Here is an 8007-nt window from a genome sequence, read left to right on the forward strand (position 1 = left end):
CTTGAGGTTCTTCCCCAGCCCTTTGCCGGGCTAATACCCAGACCATGCCAATATGCTTTTTATTTTGCAACTCCACCATTTGTACTTCTCAACGTTGTTTATACGCTCAATGAGATGATAAGTTTCCCCCTAGCCTTCTTCTATGCCCAATAGTCGGGATGGTTTGACTGGTGTAAATGGGCTTACTCCCATCTCCGTGAATGATCACCTCCTGACAATTCCATTCAAATTTCACAACTTGATGTAGTGTGGAAGGCACGACCCCAGCGGCATGGATCCATGGTCGTCCCAATAGAAGATTATATGAGGCTGGTATGTCAAGCACCTAAAGCTCGACGTCGAACCAAGTTGGCCTCATTTGCATCTAAAGGTTGATTTCCCCGATTGTGGCCCTTTGGGACCCATCGAAAGCTTTCACGTTCATGATTCCTACCCGTATTTCATGGAAACCTTTGTCCAACCTTTTCAGAGTGTCCAGTGTACAAATGTTGAGGCTCGAACCTCCGTCAACCAAAACCCTAGCAATGAATTTGTCTTCAAATTGCACTGTGATGTGCAATGCTCGATTGTGATTCAACCCTCCAGGCGGTAGCTCATCTTTATGGAAAATAATCTTATGACTTTCCAGTACTTACCCTACCATATTGGCCATTTCTCCGCCAGTGATGTTATTGGGTACATAAGCCTTGCTCAACACCTTCATTAAAGCATTCTTATGTGCATCTGAATTTTGCAATAGTGAAATGATGGATATCTGAGCTGGGGTTTTGTTCAGATGGTCAATGACAAAATACTCCTTTGCTTGTACTTTCCTCCACATGTCATCTGGCCCTGTCTCAATGACAGGCTTCCTGGTAGTGGCATCCTTACTCGATCCTCCCAAGTGTTCAGGTGTATAGACTTTTCTAGTCCTAGTCATTCCTTGTGCAGCGTCAGATTCTTCTACCATGGCCTTCCCTTTTTGCCAAGCCTAGGCCACGTAATCCCAGGGTATTGCTTTTGAGTCAAATGGAGGTGTGGTTGATACTGTTACAGTGAAATGTGTGACCACTTCTATTTCAATTGGTGTGGAGGTGGCCGCAGGTGGAGCTACCTCTACCTCAAATAGAACCGGTGCATCTACCTCGACCTCGATTGGTGACTGAGTCTGTACCACAATAGGAGTAAGCGTGATTGCAACTTTAAAGTCATCGCCTTCTCGAATAAGCCCAATCGACCCCTCAGGGTCCCATTCTTCGTTTGTCTCTATCATATGTACCCCACCACCTCTATGATTAGGGAGGGGGTTGTTGTGGGCATTAGGTGCAACCTCCTTTGCCTGTATGACCTTGTTGTCGATTAGCGTATGGATCTTATCCTTCAATGTTCGACACTCATCAGTGGTGTGCCCCTTCATACCAGAATGGTACGTACAAGTTTTGTTTGGATTGACCCATTGAGATGGATTTTCTAATGCCACAGCAGGAATGAGAGTGACGTAACCAGCGACTTTCAACCTTTTATACAGTTGGTTGATGGGTTCAGCAATGGCGGTGTATTGTCTGGGTGGCTTGCGATCGAAATTGGGTCTTGGTCTTGGAAAGTTTTGGTGAGTTGGAGGTGACTGGAAATGGGATGGTTGGGAGTTATATGTGTGATGGACAGTAGCTGGTTGGGAATATCTGGGAGATGAAGGCTGATATGTAGGTGATGATGCTTGGTATGTGGGCGGAGGTGTTTGATATGTGGGTAGAGGCGTTTGATATGTGGGTGGAGGTGTTTGATGGGTAAGTGGAGATTTCGGGCCCTGGGCCACCATTATTGCCCCAACGTCTCTCTTCTTTGATATGTCGCCTGATTGTAACACCTTGTTTGTGGCCTATAGTGCCTCAAAATTCGTTACCATCCCATTTTTTATGCCTTCCTCAATTCTTTCCCCGAGTTTGATAATATCAGAGAATCTATAGTTTTCGATAACCATCAACCTTTCATAATATTGTGGATCCTGTGCTCTGACGAAGAATTTGTTCATTTGTTCCTCGTCCAAAGATGGGCTGACCTTGGCCGCTTCCGACCTCCAACGAGTAGCATACTCACGGAAAGTCTCAGTAGGTTTCTTCTTAAGATTCTAAATGTAGAAAACATTCGGTGCATTCTCTGTATTGAACCTGAATCGGTCCATGAAATCTGACACCATACCTATCCAATTGGACCATTGCTTTGGATCTTGGCTGATGTACCAAGACAAAGCATCCCCAGTAAGACTCCTCATAAAGAGTTTCATTCGGATCTTTTTGTCTTTCTCGACCCCGACAAGTTTGTCGCAATAGGTCCTCAGATGGATCCTGGGATCATCTGGGCCGTTAAACATCTCAAACTTGGGAGATTTGTATCCCTCTGGCAGTTCTAAATTTGGTTGTATGCATAGGTTCGTATTCTGTATTTCATATCTCTTATACTGCTGTTATTTTATTATGCATTTTTATGGTACTAATATATTGGCTCCTGCGCTTTTTTTTTAGCCGAGGGTCTCCTGGAAACAGCCTCTCTACCCTTCGGGGTAGGGGTAAGGTCTGCGTACATATTACCCTCCCCAGACCCCACTTGTGGGATTATACTGGGTCGTTGTTGTTTTGTTGTTGCATAGGTCTTCATAGTTCAACCCTTCTATTCCTTTTCCACCTTCGACACCTTGAACTCGGCTTGTCAAATTTTTGAGTTCTTCAGCCATGTTTTTAATGAGCAAGTCCTTCTTGGAGGATTCCGGTGTATAGGAGATCGGTTGGATAGAGTGAGGTACGGTTTCTACGTATATAAGGTTGCTTTGATGGATGCTGGGGACTTGGGTGTAATGATGGTCATTAGTTGAGTTTTGGGGATCGAGAATGGGTTGTGGTGTGTTTTGGGGAGTGTGGTAAGTGGTGGTTGGTGGGTACTGAATTGGTTGATTGTGATATTGTGGTGGAGTTGGTATTGGTAAGGGATTGAGATTTTAGGGCGGGGTTGCGTATTGATTCGGTGCAGAAGGATTTTGTGGGTGTTGGTTTTGTGTGTTTTGGGAAGGTGATGGGTTCTTTGTGTTTTGTTGGTGGATGTCGGGGACATTTAGGGTGAGTGACAAGTTTGCTAAGTTGCGAACCTTCTCAAGTTCCCCTTGCAATTCCAATATCTTTTGTTCCCGTCTCAAGACTAGATCATTTGGGGCCAGAGTACTACGACCATCTGAAGTTTATGCGTTCTCAATATTCTCCTTTTGGATACCACTTAAGTCATCCATTTTTACTTTTCCTTTGCCTTTTGTGTTGCTTGGAGGAGGAGGAGGTGGAGGGCCTCTAGAGCTGGTATGGTATGGTGATGATGCCAGTATGAATGAACCAACCTAAGGGGATGGGAATAATCAAAATAAGGAAAAACAAAAAGATAACAAGTCAGTGAGGATTCTGAAATGTTTGTAGTATTTAAACACATATTGCGGAAATGTAAATTCGTGTCCTAACTTGGGGGGCCTCGTTGTGACCGAAGTAGGCCTAGCGACAAGTAGATTTGGAGAACTTTAGATGCCAGTAAATACTTCATTTCATAATGTAAAATAGACGAATCCCAAAAATGACACTATGATAATAGAAAAATAAGTCACTACTGGCACTTGGCCTTATTACATTTCAGGAAAGCAAATAAATCTAGCCTATTTGGTCCCAGAAGAACCTTCCCCATATTCGATCTTTCTAATTCCATCATACAGGTCCCCGAGCTCGCGCAGACCCAGCAGTAAGTAGGCTCTGGCCAGATGTTCTCCTTTAGTTCCTTGAGCGCTCTGGCAATCCTCGATCCTCTTTATGACTTTACCTTCCAGCTCCACTATTCCTCGCTCTAGATATTCCAACTTCCTGTTGGAAGTGACTACTATTTCTTTCCATTCTTCGATCAACCTCACATTCCTCTCATGTATTTCTGAGTGTTCATTCTCAGAGTCGTGGACCCTCTTGTGCAGCCTGTTGTATTTGACTTGGGCTTCATCTTCTTCGTCTATGACTCTATTCCCTTGATCGGCTCCTGGCATCACCATTCCTTTTAGCTTGTCTTCTAACCACACCGGGTAGAGAGGCTCACACCCCACATGATACCTGTCTGGCTCAATGGTGTTCTTTTCCACAATGATTTTGCAGTGCCACATGTGCTGAGCTTGGCACTTGTAAGGGACGTCGTCGTCTTGAAAGTCTGCCTTTAAATGACTCATCTTGGCAACTCTTGGTACAACCTATTTCCTTCCTGCTTGCCTCATAACTCGGATAGGGACATAAGGGTATATCCCTCTCAACCCAATCAGCACCAGGTGTAGAGCATATCTGGATCTGATGATGAATTCGTCTGTTGGGAACCATTCAAACATCCATTGCACCTGTTCATCGGTCAGATTGTCGAAGAACTCTACCCATTCTTTGGCATTTTCTGGCTGAGCAAACCTGCCTGGAATGTAAGTCATCCGCTTGGTGTGATGGAAGGCAATATGGTCGTTCCAAGCCCTTCGCGAAAATTCTTGGCGATAGTGACCCTTTTGAAAATGTTCTAACAACCACAACTGTAGCAACAAATTAAAACCCTCGAAAGGCTTGACCCCTCTTTGACAGCGCTCCAGAGCCCTGTAGATGTCATCTATGATCATGGGGACTATAATGTATGTCTGTCCATTGATCCCTTCCATCAAAGTCTTGGCGACCATGGCCAACCTAGCGTGGATTCTTTCCCTTTTCATTGGGAATACTATCAGGCCTAAGAAGCATACAATGAACATGAACACTCTGCGGTGGATGTGTCCCGGAGAAGTGGGAGAGAGCTCATCATGGTAGGTACGGTAGGACTTGCTGTGGCCATACCTCTCATACAAATATTCGAAGGGTATGTAAGATTCCTTCAGGCATACCAAGTCAGCATTTTTCTTCAACCCCATCATCTTTAAGAACCCTTTACCGGTATGGTTCTCTGGCACCAATAACACGGTACTATCCCAAGTTAATCCCGCAATCCCTCCAATTTCTTCTAGAAGTAGTGTCATTTCTATGTCGCTGAAACGGAACACAGACCTTTCAATGTCCCAGAACAAAGTGGCAGCCTCGATCAACTTGTTTTTTGGCTCAATGTCTAGCAGGGAAGGCAAGTTACCCAGGTACTTTTTTACATGTTTCTTGTCACTTGAGGAAAGGTCCTCCCACCAATCTAGCAGCAATGGTGGAATGTTGCTAACCATACCGAATTTGGGGACCTTGTGCCTTATTTTCTGCAAAACAAAAGGGTTAGGCCTTTCTCCCCCACCAGACTTGACTATTTATACATTCATGATTAGCATATTGGTATTTAGTTCTCCAAATTAATGCATAGAACGTGGTTATGTCCGTTGGGATTATGGAAACCCCGGTGGTCTTTTGGATAAGGCTCATCTTAAAGGATCATTATATGGACAACATATTGATCCGACTAGCTTTGACCATGATGCATGCACAATCGATTTTAGAATGAGGTTTCTAGAAAAGTCTAAACTGGTACCCTCAAGCGGACAACTTGAGGGGGAAAGGCACGGAAACATCGACTAGTTTTACCGCAAATAAGCCTTCCGAATTTAAGGGTAATAAATAGGAAGAGCGCAACCACTCATCAAGCGTTGCTATAGGATAATACGCACGAGTGAAATATGATGTGGAGCATGATTTATGCAGCAATAAATAGCATGTAGTCAAGTATTTGCACGTAGAAAAAATAAGTATAATATTTAAATAATTGAAAGACAGTTACAGAAAAGGAAACAAAGAGTCAAGTCAGTTTCAGGAAAAAAAGAATCATAAATGCTTAAAAGAAAGTAGACAGTTAAATCCACATAAAGGGAAAGGGTACGGGGATGGAGCATGCTTGGACTAATTCACAAAAGATAAGTTCGTTACGGTAAGAGCCTAAAGGTATCCCCCAGCAGAGTCGCCATGTTGTCGCGCCCCCTTTTCTCCCTCCGTGGGGAGAGTGAAGTCCAGGTTTCGACATTCATGGGGGTAATAACTCACTTCCTTTAGGGAATTTGGGTTTTTGAAGAGCTGTCACCTAACAGATTATGGTGCGTTAGGGCACCTAGAGTGATTTACTCTTTAGACTAGTTTGCATTACTAGAGATTTAGGGTAAGAGCTCGAAATAACCTTGAGGGGAAGGTGCTAGGCACCCCTCGAGGTCCACAACAGTGGGTACCGTCCGAACTTATACTTATGAGTCCTTTTTAACAAATAAATAGTTTAAACACACACTTGCAAATAAAGGCATGTTTTGGACATTTGCATGACACAAGTAATGAAACAAAAGGAAAAGACTTGAACGAGTTGCATACATAGAGAAAAGTAAAGTTTAAACATCAGTAATTGGAAAGGGAGTCCTAGGTTGGTTAGCCTACAGGATCACCCCACACAATGCCCGGTAAACACTCCTCAACGAGGGGCTACACGTGACATTAGCGCATAGTCATCATATCCTTACTACCCAATTCCATCCCATTGGTCGTAGCCTAAAGCGTTATAATAACCTTGACAGATGTCCTATGCGTGCATTACCCGCCCCTTCCTCGTGGCCCTGGAGGTATTTTAGGACCTCTATTTTTGGGATGTTCTAGACCTTCCTAAGGTTTTAAAGGATAAAAGTCTAGGCGTCAATCAAGAACAGGTAGGACTGCTTTTAACGAGAACAAATTACAGGCTCATAGTCACCTCCACAAATATAACAGATAAATGCACATCTTCAAACAACAGTTAGGTGTTTGAGAGAAAATCCTAGAACATGATATCTAGGTGAGCAGGGATTATACAGTATTGAATTAGGACAAAGTTCAAAAACCTATTTAGCTTGCCTACTGATTTAGACTTATTAAATCTGAACAGTTTTAAAAAATAACAAAGCACAGTTTTATAGTTGCAGAATTTGAATCACCCTAGAGGCTTTCCTAATCGCATAACAGTGGTGTCCTAAGAGCATGGTATCTATATTGATTAGGAAGCAGTAAAACAGTGAACAATTTTTTAAAACGGACAACTTGAGATCCTATAGACTTGCTTTCTAACGGTATTATCTTAAGGGAGTATTTGAAAACTTGTTTAAAGAAGCAGACAGTTAATTAAACCAATTCAGAATGAACTAAATGAATTAAACTGATTTATTTAACTAAACTAATTTTAAGTTCTAGGTATGATTTCTATTAGAGCTAATTTTAATCCCTATAGGCATGCTATCTAGTTATAAGGCTGATTTTGACCCCCTATAAGCATGGTATCTAGTTATAAGGCCATTTAGATCCTATATGCATGGTTTCTAATATTAAAGAAAATATAGCCAATGCATTAACACAATCATATAGGCATGGTATCTACCCGATTTACCCAACATATATAACTACCCACCCCTTTTCACTAATTACCCCAATGTTGTTTACAAATAATTATTACAGTCTAGCTGAATAAATTACATAAACAAATAAAGAAAAAGAAGAAGTTAACAATAGGGAGCCTGAAGCAGGCCCAAATGACTTCCCAAGCCTCCAATAGCCTCAAATGCCAAAGTTCCATAGACAATTTCATGTCTAGGTGTGTTAGAGTTCCTTAAGGACCTCAAGGATCCCGGGCAGTGCTCATACCTAGACCTTTTCTCAAACCATAACTGATTTAGGTGCAGTGTGAAAAGGCCAGCTCTGACATGCCAGAGTTAAGAGAGATCTCAAGGCAGTACACACATCAGAGGGGGTAGAGCCTAGTATTCTAAGAGTGAAGTGAGAGTGCTTGACAAAATTTTGAAAAGGTTTTGAAAATAGTATAGAGAGAACTTTAAAAGTAAAAGAGATTTTTCAGAAGCAAGAAATAGTTTTGTGGTAAAAGACAGCTTGAGAAGAGTACCAAAACAGCAGACAATCAATTGGTCATAAAAAACATCCAAATTCAGAAAACACCTAACAAACAGATCTTACATAGGGTTAAAAGGATTAGGGCACATACGAGTCACTTTGGGGTGCA

The sequence above is a fragment of the Nicotiana sylvestris genome, chromosome 11, assembly GCF_000393655.2.
Source record: "Nicotiana sylvestris chromosome 11, ASM39365v2, whole genome shotgun sequence".
Taxonomy (NCBI): Eukaryota; Viridiplantae; Streptophyta; class Magnoliopsida; order Solanales; family Solanaceae; genus Nicotiana; species Nicotiana sylvestris.